Genomic DNA, 16,027 nt, shown 5'->3' with positions numbered 1-16,027 from the left:
CTTTGCCGTCTTTCTTCAATTCGATGGATTTCAACGTAACTTTATTAATCACCCCCAAAGGGAAAATCATTATCGGTGATTGAGGTAATCATTGATCTTATATGATAACAGATGGACTTTTGTGTAGATTGATGCGTGTGTATTTATTTGACTGTAACGAAATTCCTCCATCTCCCCATTCCTCTAGTCCCGGTATTCCCCTCCATCTCCCCATTCCTCTAGTCCCAGTATTCCCCTCCGTCCCCATCCCTCTCTCCAAACCCCGACTCCCCCAACTCGTCCCCGTCCCTGCCTGGACTGGTCATTTCAGTAGAATGGCTGTTTATGTAGTTTCCATTGTATGTTTTATAATATTGTCTGTTTCAGTTGTTGTTCCTTTGTCATTTCCATTGTGTATTAAAATCGTTTTGGTCGTAGTGAACAGCAAGGACGTCGAAGCATAGTGAACAGCAAGGACGTCGAAGCATAGTGAACAGCAAGGAAGTTCACTGTATATAGACTTTTTTCTATTGTGTTATTGATTGTACGCTTGTTTATTCCACATGTAACTCTGTGGTGTTGTTTGTGTCGCACTGCTTTGCTTTATCTTGGCCAGGTCGCAGTTGTAAATGAGAACTTGTTCTCAACTGGCTTATCTGGTTGATAAAAGGTGAAATAAAATAAATATTTTAAAAAGCAGTTTTGAATTTTAACAGTTATTTTACTGATATTTTCTTATTAAAATAGGCTATTATCAAACAGCTTCCTATAATTAAGAATTACAAGTCCTATCAATTTAGAACATAGAATAGATTAAACAGTTATATTTGAAGTTTTTAATATTGTTGAGGTGTAAAATTGTATCCCAAACAGTTGATCTTCTAAAATGGCCAATTTAGCAGTTGTCAGTTTGAAACCATTTGATTGGCTTTGTCAAGTGCCACGGACTCCGCACAACGCCATCTGATTGGCTGTTTAACAAAACACCGACAGGTTAAAACGTGAACGTTGTCAAATTTGCCTTCAGTTGAGTTGTCAGTTTAGACCCAGCGTTCTTTATTCTGGTACATTCTGATCGTTATCAGACGCTAGTCTTTTGGGCTATAAAAAATACAAGTGTGAGAATGAGCGCTATGATTTGTCAACTCATAGACCTACCACCTTACACGGAGTCCGAAAACAAGAGTTTCGAACCGTGGCGGGACTACTTGAAGCTGGCTGACCTAGTGCGGGAGATGAAGTTAGGAAACTTCACATCAGAACCGTCAACCGTTGAGGGTCATGACTCCGGCGTATGCTCGACCATGGTGGAATTTGAAGAGTTTCGGCCGCGAGCCTTGCTGTCACCGATAACACCTGTGGCGACACCACCCTTATGGCACGAAATGGAACCTCTGGATTCAGAAATCGACCTCTTGCACGAAGACGCTCCTTTATGGCCGAGCAGCACCGAGGGTCCCGAGCCCCCTACAGCAGCGTCCAGATCCCCCGCTGGCACCTGGGGCCAGAGTGGGAGAAACACACCGGAGGAGGTGCCATCACCTGAGCGCAAGTTCTGCAGCTTCTGCAAACACAACGGACCAGGATGGGGACATGATGTGCCCGTACCTGCGGCTGTATGTCTGCCCTCTCTGCGGGGCCACCGGGGCCCAAGCCGCCAACGAGCACCATTGTCCCCTGGTCGAAACCACCTACAGCTCTGTCTATGTCTCGCTTAGTGGTGTAAAGTACTTTAGTGAAATACTTGAAAGTACTACTTAAGTAGTTTTTGGGTTATCTGGACTTTTCTTGGGCTTCCGAGTGGCGCAGCGGTCTAAGGCACTGCAGCTCAGTGCTTGAGGCGTCACTACAGACACCTTGATTCAAATTCAGGCTGTATCTCAACCGGCCGTGATTGGGAGTCCCATAGGGTATCGCACAATTGGCCCAGCGTCGTCCGGGTTTGGCCGTCATTGTAAAGATGAATTTGTTCTTAATTGATATGCCTAATTAAATGAAGGTTTTTACTTTTACTTCACTACATTCCTAAAGAAAATGATGTACTTTTTACTCCGTACATTTTCCCTGATACCCAACACTATTCTTTACATTTTGAATGCTTATCAGGACACGACAATTGTTTAATTCACACACTTATCAAGAGAACATCCCTACTGCATCTGATCGGGCCGACTCACTAAACACATGCTTCGTTTATAAATGATGTCTGAGTGTTGGAGTGTGTCCCTGGCCATCTGTAAATTAATAAAGAACAACAAAAAGGTGCCATCTGGTTTGCTTAACTTTTTACTTTTTATACCTAAATATATTTTATCAATTACATTTACTTTAGATACTTAAGTATATTTTAAACCATTTACTTTTAGACTTTTACTCAAGTAGTATTTTACCGGGTAACATTCATTTATACTTGAGTCGTTTCATATTAAGGTATCTTTACTTTTACTCAAGTTTGACAAGTCGGTACTTTTTCCACGTGGAGCTACAACAACGATGTGTGCTGTTGGGGGACTGGAGTTGGGAAACACTGATGTAAGGAAACAGATATCGTTTCAATCTTGTCAATAGGCAAACTTTACCTCCCAAATTAACAGACTAAGTAGGGCAGTAGAAGACACGCAACCAGCTTTCTGGATCAGCCCAGTCCTTCTAGAATGCTCCACAGGTGGACAGTCATCAAACCATTGTTGTCTAGGAACCTGAGATGGGCCATTAATCATCACTGTTCTGTAAATCAAGGTTAGTGACCCAACCCTGGCAGTCTCCCGTGAATTGACGTGTGCCCAATTGAATTGAGTGGTTTGCTATTATTCTGTAAATTTATTGTAAATAAAATGTAAATGGTCACCATTGTAAATGGTCACTCAAAACCGGTTCAGGCCAATTTGACAACACAATCTCACATTCAATTCGTGCATGTACATAATGTATTTCAGCATGTAGTTTTGTGGCTTAATTCGTGAGAAAAGACAAGATTTTAAGCACGATAGCCTATATTTCAATTTTTTCTTCATTATTGGACGTTATGAATATACCTTAATGTTGTATTTATTTAATCCCGTTTTATAAAAGGTGTTTGTATTGCTAAATACTGTTTTCGATTTTTCTGAGGAGACTTTCTGATCAGAATTTGTGAGAAAAGACACATTTATGTGCGACTTAATCCGTTGGAAAAACATTTTTATTAATGCCACTGCTGTTTTCTATGTTTGATTTCGCATAATACTTTGGGATACTGGTGCACTTGTAGTCAGAAAGGCCCCTTTTTTTCGTGAAGGCAACAGTACAGGATATTCTTCATAACGCATTTCATATTTCGTGGAGCCTAAATCACAATTTGAACAGGTTAATGTAAAATAATGAATTATGTTGGTTGACACTTATGGCTCTTCCAAGGCCGATTCGTTATGGTTATTACGGTGTCTATCAAGTTAGCGAGTCAGAAATGTCAGTTTCCTAGTAGCGACTATCACTTGAATGCTGTATAATGCTGGCTTCATATTCTCCTGGGACACTGGACAATGGGAAGTCGTAAATCCGACATGATTGTGTTCAAGTTCTTTTCAAATCGCAACAATTCATAAGCCAATAGATTGGCAACAACATTTTCTCCGTTTCACACTTGTAATTCCAATTTTGAGGGTTATTCAAGTGAAACTTCTCAGTCGGAACTAGGTATTTCCGATAACTCCGATTGCACGTGAACTTGGCATTAGTATTTGTGATCGACAACAGTAGGGGCTGGTTCGCGGTGTGTCCAGCCCCAAAACGCATTCCCGACCACTGCGGACTGAGTGTCAGTATCCCGCTGTGTGTCCGTCCAGTCAACTAGTAGAAGTATTGTCTGTGACGTAAGTGTGGGATTATTATTAAGGTTCGGGTCGTCTGAGACGCCAACAAGTAGGCTATACAATAAACAAGATAACTTTACAACGAAGAAACTAAAGTAATAATAATAAAATAATATATATATATATATACAATTATCATATGTTTGGTTGCTTTGAGACTGAGTCGTGTCTACACAATATTATTTACAACGAGCGGTTCCCATCCTTTTCAAGTGGACTAAATCTGTCTGCAGTTTTATGTTGTAGGGGATCTTTTCCATTAAATACAGTTCTTTCAGTCTACCGCTCCACTCTTCCATAGTATGAATGTCCTCATTTAACCAATGCTCTATAATTATCAATGTCTACAATTTGATTTTATTTTAACGGACAAAAAAATGTGCTTTCCTTTCAAAAACAAGGACATTTCGAATTGACCCCAAACTTTTGAACGGTAGTGTAGTAACTTAACTAGGATCAGCTTTCTCTCCCCAAGCCGACCAGAAAATAATTGAAATCTGACCCAAGATCAGTGCTGTACATCGGCAACTTTCAACCCAATGTAATACAGAGCGCGTTCCAGCTCGTCAACACAATCGGCTGCAGGGGAGGTTACTTTCGGCCTTGTTCGCAAATCAAATAAATTACATTTTATTGGTCACATACACATATTTAGCAAATGTTATTGGTCACATACACATATTTAGCAGATGTTATTGCGGGTGTAGCAAAATGCTTGTGTTCTTAGCTCTCCTATGCTATGCTGGTAGTGCACAATATAGGCCTGTGGTCTAAAGTAGTGCACTATATAGGGCATTGTCTACAGGTGGACTTTAGATCTTAGTGGTAAAGGTGATCTTTATGCTGGGAATCTTTTTAGACTGGTTAGTTGTAAAAGCAACATCTTTCATAGAGCCACGACTGAGATGAGGAGATATACAATAACCAAAGATTCACCTTAGTAATGATTTATTTATAACACATTCTACAAAACACAGTAACTACATACTGTTCCAAACTGATGTCCTCAGCATTAGGAAAGGCAGAGGAGAAGAAAATAACCCTTAAACTGTCCACCCTTAAACCGGGTGGTAGCTTTTTATGCCAATTCAACCCTGCACGTTAGAGGCTGCTGCACTATATACACAGACATGGAATCACTGGCTACTTTAATAATGGAACATTAATCACTTTAATAATGTTTACATGCTGCTTTACTCATCTCATATGTATATACTATATTCTATTCTACTGTATTTTAGTCAATGCCACTCCGACATTGCTCAGCATAATATTTCTATATTTCTTCATTCCATTATTTTAATTTTAGATTTGTGTGTATTGTTGTGAATAGTTAGATACTACTGCACTGTTGGAGCTAGGTACACAAGCATTTCACTACACCCACAATAACATCTGATAAATATGTGTATGTGACACAATAAAATGTGATTTATAGACCTGCATTATCATTATAACGTTGGGCCCATATAACTTCACACACTTTCAGTTCAAATCTGGGTTGATACTTGGGATGGGAATGTGGAGTCATTTAAGACGCAGACCTCGTTACTAAACTGTTTAAATCCTTCCTTCTTTGCCGTCTTTCTTCAATTCGATGGATTTCAACGTAACTTTATTAATCACCCCAAAGGGAAAATCAATATCGGTGAATGAGGTAATCATTGATCTTATATGATAACAGATGGACTTTTGTGTAGATTGTTGCGTGTGTATTTATTTGACTGTAACTAAATTCCTCCATCTCCCCATTCCTCCAATCCCGGTATTCCCCTCCGTCCCCATCCCTCTCTCCAAACCCCGACTCCCCCAACTCCCGTCCCCGTCCTGACTGGTCATTTCAGTAGGATGGCTAATTATGTAGTTTCCATTGTATGTTTTATAATATTGTCTGTTTCAGTTGTTGTTCCTTTGTCATTTCCATTGTGTATTAAAATCGTTTTGGTCGTAGTGAACAGCAAGGACGTCGAAGCATAGTGAACAGCAAGGAAGTTCACTGTATATAGACTTTTTTCTATTGTGTTATTGACTGTACGCTTGTTTATTCCACGTGTAACTCTGTGGTGTTGTTTGTGTCGCACTGCTTTGCTTTATCTTGGCCAGGTCGCAGTTGTAAATGAGAACTTGTTCTCAACTGGCCTATCTGGTTAAATAAAGGTGAAATAAAATAAATATTTTAAAAAGCAGTTTTGAATTTTAACAGTTATTTTACTGATATTTTCTTATTAAAATAGGCTATTATCAAACAGCTTCCTATAACTAAGAATTACAAGTCTTATCAATTTAGAACATAGAATAGATTAAACAGTTATATTTGAAGTTTTTAATATTGTTGAGGTGTAAAATTGTATCCCAAACAGTTGATCTTCTAAAATGGCCAATTTAGCAGTTGTCAGTTTGAAACCATTTGATTGGCTTTGTAAAGTGCCACGGACTCCGCACAACGCCATCTGATTGGCTGTTTAACAAAACACCGACAGGTTAAAACGTGAACGTTGTCAAATTTGCCTTCAGTTGAGTTGTCAGTTTAGACCCAGCATTCTTTATTCTGGTACATTCTGATCGTTATCAGACACTAGTCTTTTGGGCTATAAAATATACAAGTGTGAGAATGAGCGCTATGATTTGTCAACTCATAGACCTACCGCCTTACACGGAGTCCGAAAACAAGAGTTTCGAACCGTGGCGGGACTACTTGAAGCTGGCTGACCTAGTGCGGGAGATGAAGTTAGGAAACTTCACATCAGAACCGTCAACCGTTGAGGGTCATGACTCCGGGATATGCTCGACCATGGTGGAATTTGAAGAGTTTCGGCCGCGAGCCTTGCTGTCACCGATAACACCTGTGGCGACACCACCCTTATGGCACGAAATGGAACCTCTGGATTCAGAAATCGACCTCTTGCACGAAGACGCTCCTTTATGGCCGAGCAGCACCGAGGGTCCCGAGCCCCCTACAGCAGCGTCCAGATCCCCCGCTGGCACCTGGGGCCAGAGTGGGAGAAACACACCGGAGGAGGTGCCATCACCTGAGCGCAAGTTCTGCAGCTTCTGCAAACACAACGGGCCAGGATGGGGACATGATGTGCCCGTACCTGCGGCTGTATGTCTGCCCTCTCTGCGGGGCCACCGGGGCCCAAGCCGCCAACGAGCACCATTGTCCCCTGGTCGAAACCACCTACATGTAATAGCTGTCGCTCTCCTCATCCTCAGATGAGGTGAGGAGAGAAGGATCTTCGGACCAAAATGCGGAGTCAGGGAAATAAGCCATTTTTATTACAAATACGACGTAGACTAAACAAAACAAAACACTTTCAAAACTACAAAATAACAAAACGACGTACAACGGAACCTGAACATAAACTCACTTCAACAAACGTAAACTCACGAACAGGAACGTACATCAAAACGAACGAACAGCTAAACAGCTCCAAAAGTGAATACATCGAACAACACGAAGACATCACAGGAGACAATCACCCACAAACACACAGTGATAATGCCCTACCTAAATATGACTCTTGATTAGAGGAAAATGCAAACCACCTGCCTCTAATCAAGAGCCATACCAGGCAAACCGAAACCAACATAGAAACAGGTAACATAGACTGCCCACCCAAAACACATGCCCTGACCAAAAACACATAAAAACTAACATAAATAGGTCAGGACTGTTACAGTACCCCCCCCCCAAGGTGCGAACGCCGGGCGCACCAGCACAAAGTCCAGGGGAGGGTCCGGGTGGGCAGTTGACCACGGTGGTGGTTCCGGTTCCGGACGCTGTCCCCATACCACCATAGTCACTCCCCTCTTCTGTCTACCCCTACCACTGACCACCCAAACATTACCTTCCCCTAAATAATCAGCTAGCACCGGAACAAGGGGCAGCACCGGGACAAGGGGTAGCACCGGGACAAGGGGCAGCACAAAAACAAGGGGCAGCACCAGGATAAGGACCATCACTGGAATAAGGGGCAGCACCGGGACAAGGGGCAGCACCGGGACAAGGGGCAGCACCGGGACAAGGGGCAGCACCGGGACAAGGGGCAGCACCGGGACAAGGGGCAGCACCGGGACAAGGGGCAGCACCGGGACAAGGGGCAGCACCGGGACAAGGGGCAGCACCGGGACAAGGGGCAGCACCGGGACAAGGGGCAGCACCGGGACAAGGGGCAGCACCGGGACAAGGGGCAACACCGGGACAAGGGGCAGATCCCGGCTGAAGGACTCTGGCAGGTCCTGTTTGGACGGCTCTGGCAGGTCCATGCTGGCTGACGGCTCTCGACGCTCATGGCAGACTGACGGCTCTCTACGCTCATGGCAGGCTGACGGCTCTCGACGCTCATGGCAGGCTGACGGCTCTCGACGCTCATGGCAGGCTGACGGCTCTCGACGCTCATGGCAGGCTGACGGCTCTCGACGCTCATGGCAGGCTGACGGCTCTCGACGCTCATGGCAGGCTGACGGCTCACGACGCTCATGGCGCTCTGACGGCTCTGGCTGCTCATGGCTCTCTGACGGCTCTGGCTGCTCATGGCTCACTGACGGCTCTGGCTGCTCATGGCTCACTGACGGCTCTGGCTGCTCATGGCTCACTGACGGCTCTGGCAGATCCTGTCTGGTTAGCGGCTCTGGCAGATCCTGTCTGGTTGGCGGCTCTGGCAGATCCTGTCTGGTTGGCGGCTCTGGCAGATCCTGTCTGGTTGGCGGCTCTGGCAGATCCTGTCTGGTTGGCGGCTCTGGCAGATCCTGTCTGGCTGACGGCTCTAGCGGCTCCTGTCTGGCTGATGGCTCTAGCGGCTCCTGTCTGGCAGACGGGCGGCTTTGCAGGCTCATGGCAGACGGGCGGCTTTGCAGGCTCATGGCAGACGGGCGGCTTTGCAGGCTCCTGGCAGACGGATGGCTCAGATGGCGCTGGGAAGACAGATGGCTCAGATGGCGCTGGGAAGACAGATGGCTCAGATGGCGCTGGGGAGACGGATGGCTCAGATGGCGCTGGGGAGACGGATGGCTCAGATGGCGCTGGGGAGACGGATGGCTCTGGCCGGATATGGCGCACTGTAGACCTGGTGCGTGGTGCCGGAACTGGAGGCACCGTGCTAATGATAAGCACCTTCCTACTAGTGCGGGGAGCAGAGACAGGGCACACTGAACTCTCAAAGCGTACTCTATACCTGGTGCGTGGTACCAGCACTGGTGGCACCTGGCTGAGGGCACGCACCTCAGGACTAGTACGGGGAGAAGTGACAGTGTGTACAGGACTTGGGAGACGCACAGGTGGCTTAGTGCGTGGGGCCGGAACTGGAGGCACCGAACTGGATACACGCACTATAAGGAGAGTGCGTGGAGGAGGAACAGGGCTCTGGAAATGCACTGGTAGCCTAGTGCGTAATATAGGCACTGTAGGTACTAGGCTGGGGCGGGGAGGTGGCGCCGGAAATACCGGACCGTGCAGGCGTACTGGCTCTCTTGAGCATTGAGCCTGCCCAACCTTACCTGGTTGAATGCTCCCGGTCGCCCTGCCAGTGCGGCGAGGTGGAATAGCCCGCACTGGGCTATGCAGGCGAACCGGGGAAACCATGCGTAAGGCAGGTGCCATGTATGCCGGCCCGAGGAGACGCACTGGAGACCAGACGCGTTGAGCCGGCCACATGACACCTGGCTCAATGCCCAATCTAGCCCTACCAGTGCGGGGAGGTGGAATAACCCGCACTGGGCTATGCACACGTACAGGAGACACCGTGCGCTCTACTGCGTAACACGGTGTCTGCCCGTACTCCCGCTCTCCACGGTTAGCCTGGGAAGTGGGCGCAGGTCTCCTACCTGCCCTTGGCCCACAACCCCTTAGCCCCCCCCCCAAGAAATTTTTGGGAGTTACTCACGGGCTTTTCGGGCTTCCGTGCAAGACGTGTCCCCTCATAATTCCGGTTACGAGCTTGAATCTCCGGCTTCCATCCACGTCTCCTAGCTGCCTCCTCATACCAGCGCTCCTGGGCTGTGGCTGCCCCACTCTTCTCACGAGAGCAGCGATTTCCTCCAGTTTGCGCCCAGGGTCCTCTACCAGACAGGATCTCCTCCCAAGTCCAAAAGTCCTTGTTGCTCCGTCGAGCATTTTTCCCATACCGCTTGGTCTCTGTATTTTGGTGGGTGATTCTGTAATAGCTGTCGCTCTCCTCATCCTCAGATGAGGTGAGGAGAGAAGGATCTTCGGACCAAAATGCGGAGTCAGGGAAATAAGCCATTTTTATTACAAATACGACGTAGACTAAACAAAACAAAACACTTTCAAAACTACAAAATAACAAAACGACGTACAACGGAACCTGAACATAAACTCACTTCAACAAACGTAAACTCACGAACAGGAACGTACATCAAAACGAACGAACAGCTAAACAGCTCCAAAAGTGAATACATCGAACAACACGAAGACATCACAGGAGACAATCACCCACAAACACACAGTGATAATGCCCTACCTAAATATGACTCTTGATTAGAGGAAAATGCAAACCACCTGCCTCTAATCAAGAGCCATACCAGGCAAACCGAAACCAACATAGAAACAGGTAACATAGACTGCCCACCCAAAACACATGCCCTGACCAAAAACACATAAAAACTAACATAAATAGGTCAGGACTGTTACAGTACCCCCCCCCCAAGGTGCGAACGCCGGGCGCACCAGCACAAAGTCCAGGGGAGGGTCCGGGTGGGCAGTTGACCACGGTGGTGGTTCCGGTTCCGGACGCTGTCCCCATACCACCATAGTCACTCCCCTCTTCTGTCTACCCCTACCACTGACCACCCAAACATTACCTTCCCCTAAATAATCAGCTAGCACCGGAACAAGGGGCAGCACCGGGACAAGGGGTAGCACCGGGACAAGGGGCAGCACAAAAACAAGGGGCAGCACCAGGATAAGGACCATCACTGGAATAAGGGGCAGCACCGGGACAAGGGGCAGCACCGGGACAAGGGGCAGCACCGGGACAAGGGGCAGCACCGGGACAAGGGGCAGCACCGGGACAAGGGGCAGCACCGGGACAAGGGGCAGCACCGGGACAAGGGGCAGCACCGGGACAAGGGGCAGCACCGGGACAAGGGGCAGCACCGGGACAAGGGGCAGCACCGGGACAAGGGGCAGCACCGGGACAAGGGGCAGCACCGGGACAAGGGGCAGCACCGGGACAAGGGGCAACACCGGGACAAGGGGCAGATCCCGGCTGAAGGACTCTGGCAGGTCCTGTTTGGACGGCTCTGGCAGGTCCATGCTGGCTGACGGCTCTCGACGCTCATGGCAGACTGACGGCTCTCTACGCTCATGGCAGGCTGACGGCTCTCGACGCTCATGGCAGGCTGACGGCTCTCGACGCTCATGGCAGGCTGACGGCTCTCGACGCTCATGGCAGGCTGACGGCTCTCGACGCTCATGGCAGGCTGACGGCTCTCGACGCTCATGGCAGGCTGACGGCTCTCGACGCTCATGGCAGGCTGACGGCTCACGACGCTCATGGCGCTCTGACGGCTCTGGCTGCTCATGGCTCTCTGACGGCTCTGGCTGCTCATGGCTCACTGACGGCTCTGGCTGCTCATGGCTCACTGACGGCTCTGGCTGCTCATGGCTCACTGACGGCTCTGGCAGATCCTGTCTGGTTAGCGGCTCTGGCAGATCCTGTCTGGTTGGCGGCTCTGGCAGATCCTGTCTGGTTGGCGGCTCTGGCAGATCCTGTCTGGTTGGCGGCTCTGGCAGATCCTGTCTGGTTGGCGGCTCTGGCAGATCCTGTCTGGCTGACGGCTCTAGCGGCTCCTGTCTGGCTGATGGCTCTAGCGGCTCCTGTCTGGCAGACGGGCGGCTTTGCAGGCTCATGGCAGACGGGCGGCTTTGCAGGCTCATGGCAGACGGGCGGCTTTGCAGGCTCCTGGCAGACGGATGGCTCAGATGGCGCTGGGAAGACAGATGGCTCAGATGGCGCTGGGAAGACAGATGGCTCAGATGGCGCTGGGAAGACAGATGGCTCAGATGGCGCTGGGAAGACAGATGGCTCAGATGGCGCTGGGGAGACGGATGGCTCAGATGGCGCTGGGGAGACGGATGGCTCAGATGGCGCTGGGGAGACGGATGGCTCTGGCCGGATATGGCGCACTGTAGACCTGGTGCGTGGTGCCGGAACTGGAGGCACCGTGCTAATGATAAGCACCTTCCTACTAGTGCGGGGAGCAGAGACAGGGCACACTGAACTCTCAAAGCGTACTCTATACCTGGTGCGTGGTACCAGCACTGGTGGCACCTGGCTGAGGGCACGCACCTCAGGACTAGTACGGGGAGAAGTGACAGTGTGTACAGGACTTGGGAGACGCACAGGTGGCTTAGTGCGTGGGGCCGGAACTGGAGGCACCGAACTGGATACACGCACTATAAGGAGAGTGCGTGGAGGAGGAACAGGGCTCTGGAAATGCACTGGTAGCCTAGTGCGTAATATAGGCACTGTAGGTACTAGGCTGGGGCGGGGAGGTGGCGCCGGAAATACCGGACCGTGCAGGCGTACTGGCTCTCTTGAGCATTGAGCCTGCCCAACCTTACCTGGTTGAATGCTCCCGGTCGCCCTGCCAGTGCGGCGAGGTGGAATAGCCCGCACTGGGCTATGCAGGCGAACCGGGGAAACCATGCGTAAGGCAGGTGCCATGTATGCCGGCCCGAGGAGACGCACTGGAGACCAGACGCGTTGAGCCGGCCTCATGACACCTGGCTCAATGCCCAATCTAGCCCTACCAGTGCGGGGAGGTGGAATAACCCGCACTGGGCTATGCACACGTACAGGAGACACCGTGCGCTCTACTGCGTAACACGGTGTCTGCCCGTACTCCCGCTCTCCACGGTTAGCCTGGGAAGTGGGCGCAGGTCTCCTACCTGCCCTTGGCCCACAACCCCTTAGCCCCCCCCCAAGAAATTTTTGGGAGTTACTCACGGGCTTTTCGGGCTTCCGTGCAAGACGTGTCCCCTCATAATTCCGGTTACGAGCTTGAATCTCCGGCTTCCATCCACGTCTCCTAGCTGCCTCCTCATACCAGCGCTCCTGGGCTGTGGCTGCCCCACTCTTCTCACGAGAGCAGCGATTTCCTCCAGTTTGCGCCCAGGGTCCTCTACCAGACAGGATCTCCTCCCAAGTCCAAAAGTCCTTGTTGCTCCGTCGAGCATTTTTCCCATACCGCTTGGTCTCTGTATTTTGGTGGGTGATTCTGTAATAGCTGTCGCTCTCCTCATCCTCAGATGAGGTGAGGAGAGAAGGATCTTCGGACCAAAATGCGGAGTCAGGGAAATAAGCCATTTTTATTACAAATACGACGTAGACTAAACAAAACAAAACACTTTCAAAACTACAAAATAACAAAACGACGTACAACGGAACCTGAACATAAACTCACTTCAACAAACGTAAACTCACGAACAGGAACGTACATCAAAACGAACGAACAGCTAAACAGCTCCAAAAGTGAATACATCGAACAACACGAAGACATCACAGGAGACAATCACCCACAAACACACAGTGATAATGCCCTACCTAAATATGACTCTTGATTAGAGGAAAATGCAAACCACCTGCCTCTAATCAAGAGCCATACCAGGCAAACCGAAACCAACATAGAAACAGGTAACATAGACTGCCCACCCAAAACACATGCCCTGACCAAAAACACATAAAAACTAACATAAATAGGTCAGGACTGTTACACTACAGCTCTGTATGTCTCGCCCATTGGCGTAAAGTACTTTAGTGAAATACTTGAAAGTACTAATTAAGTAGTTTTGGGGTTATCTGGACTTTTCTTGGGCTTCCGAGTGGCGCAGCGGTCTAAGGCACTGCAGCTCAGTGCTTGAGGCGTCACTACAGACACCTTGATTCGAATCCAGGCTGTATCTCAACCGGCCGTGATTGGGAGTCCCATAGGGTATCGCACAATTGGCCCAGCGTCGTCCGGGTTTGGCCGTCATTGTAAAGATGAATTTGTTCTTAATTGATATGCCTAATTAAATTAAGGTTTTTACTTTTACTTCAATACATTCCTAAAGAAAATGATGTACTTTTTACTCCGTACATTTTCCCTGATACCCAAAACTATTCTTTACATTTTGAATGCTTATCAGGACACGACAATTGTTTAATTCACACACTTATCAAGAGAACATCCCTACTGCATCTGATCGGGCCGACTCACTAAACACATGCTTCGTTTATAAATGATGTCTGAGTGTTGGAGTGTGTCCCTGGCCATCTGTAAATTAATAAAGAACAACAAAAGGGTGCCATCTGGTTTGCTTTACTTTTTACACCTAAGTATATTTTATCAATTACATTTCCCTTGATATTTAACTATATTTTAAACCATTTACTTTTAGACTTTTACTCAAGTAGTATTTTACCGGGTGACATTCACTTATACTTGAGTCGTTTCATATTAAGGTATCTTTACTTTTACTCAAGTTTGACAAGTGGGTACTTTATCCACGTGGAGCTACAACAACGATGTGTGCTGTTGGGGGACTGGAGTTGGGAAACACTGATGTAAGGAAACAGATACCGTTGTAAGGGCTGTCTCTTTCCTCATCCTCGGACGAGGAGAGGAGAGAAGGATCATCAGACCAAAATGCAGCAGTAGGGAAATAAGCCATCTCTTTATTTGAAAACGATGATGGCAACACGAAAAAACAAAACACTTTCAAAAATACAAAACAAGAAAACGAAGTAGACGAAACCTGAACATAAACTTACATAACTAAACGTAACACTTACGGACAGGAAACAGACTACATCGAAACGACACGAACAACCGAACAGTCCCGTATGGTGCAAGACATAACACAGATACGGAAGACAATCACCCACAAACAAACAGTGAGAACACCCTACCTAAATATGACTCTTAATTAGAGGAAAACGCAAACCACCTGCCTCTAATTAAGAGCCATACCAGGCAACCCAAAACCAACATAGAAACAGAAAACATAGACTGCCCACCCAAAACTCACGCCCTGACCATATACACATACAAAAACAACATAAAACAGGTCAGGAACGTTACAACCGTTTCAATCTTGTCAATAGGCAATCTTTACCTCCCAAATTAACAGACTAAGTAGGGAAGTACCAGACACGCAACCAGCTTTCTGGATCAGCCCAGTCCTTCTAGAATGCTCCACAGATGGACAGTCATCAACCCATTGTTGTATAGGAACCTGAGATGGGCCATTAATCATCACTGTTCTGTAAATCAAGGTTAGTGACCCAACCCTGACAGTCTCCCGTGAATTGACGTGTGCCCAATTGAATTGAGTGGTTTGCTATTATTCTGTAAATGTCTTGTAAATAAATTGTAAATGGTCACTCAAAACCGGTTCAGGCCAATTTGACAACACAATCTCACATTCAATTCGTGCATGTACATAATGTATTTCAGCATGTTGTTTTGTGGCTTAATTCGTGAGAAAAGACAAGAATTTAAACACGATAGCCTATATTTCTATTTTTTCTTCATTAATGAACGTTATGAATATACCTTAATGTTGTATTTATTTAATCCCGTTTTATAAAAGGTGTTTGTATTGCTATATATACTGTTTTCGATTTTTCTGAGGAGACTTTCTGATCAGAATTTGTGAGAAAAGACATACATTTATGTGCGACTTAATCCGTGGGAAAAACATTTTTATTAATGCCACTGCTGTTTTCTATGTTTGATTTCGCTTAATACTTTGGGAAACTGGTGCACTTGTAGTCAGAAAGGCCCTCTTTTTCGTGAAGGCAACAGTACACGTTATTCTTCATAACGCATTTCATATTTCGTGGAGCCTAAATCACTATTTTCTTCATAATGCATTTAATACAAGTTAAACAGGTTAATGTAAAATAATGAATTATGTTGGTTGACACTTGTGGCTCTTCCGAGGCCGTTTCATTATGATTATTACGGTGTCAATCATGTTAGCGAGTCAGAAATGTCAGTTTCCAAGTACTGACTAGCACATGAATGGTGTATAATGCTGGCTTCATATTCTCCTGGGACACTGGACAATGGGAAGTCGTAACTCCGACATGATTATGGTCAAGTTCTTTTCAAGTCGGAACAATTCATTAACCAATAGATTGACAACAACATTTTCAATGTTTCCCGTTGTAATTCCAATTTTTAGGGTT

At 47.2% G+C, this 16,027-nt stretch overlaps 2 pseudogenes; both read left to right on the top strand.

Moving 5' to 3' along the window:
* Positions 1 to 1,103: 1,103 nt before the first annotated feature.
* LOC129839242 (nanos homolog 3-like) lies at positions 1,104 to 3,868 on the top strand (annotated as a pseudogene).
* A 2,526-nt stretch (positions 3,869 to 6,394) lies between these two features.
* On the top strand, positions 6,395 to 7,018 carry LOC129839241 (nanos homolog 3-like; annotated as a pseudogene).
* Positions 7,019 to 16,027: the final 9,009 nt, after the last annotated feature.

The sequence above is a fragment of the Salvelinus fontinalis genome, chromosome 40 (genome assembly GCF_029448725.1).
Source record: "Salvelinus fontinalis isolate EN_2023a chromosome 40, ASM2944872v1, whole genome shotgun sequence".
NCBI lineage: Eukaryota > Metazoa > Chordata > Actinopteri > Salmoniformes > Salmonidae > Salvelinus > Salvelinus fontinalis.
Note: the sequence above shows the minus strand (reverse complement) of the source record. Positions and strands in the feature narration are given on the sequence as shown.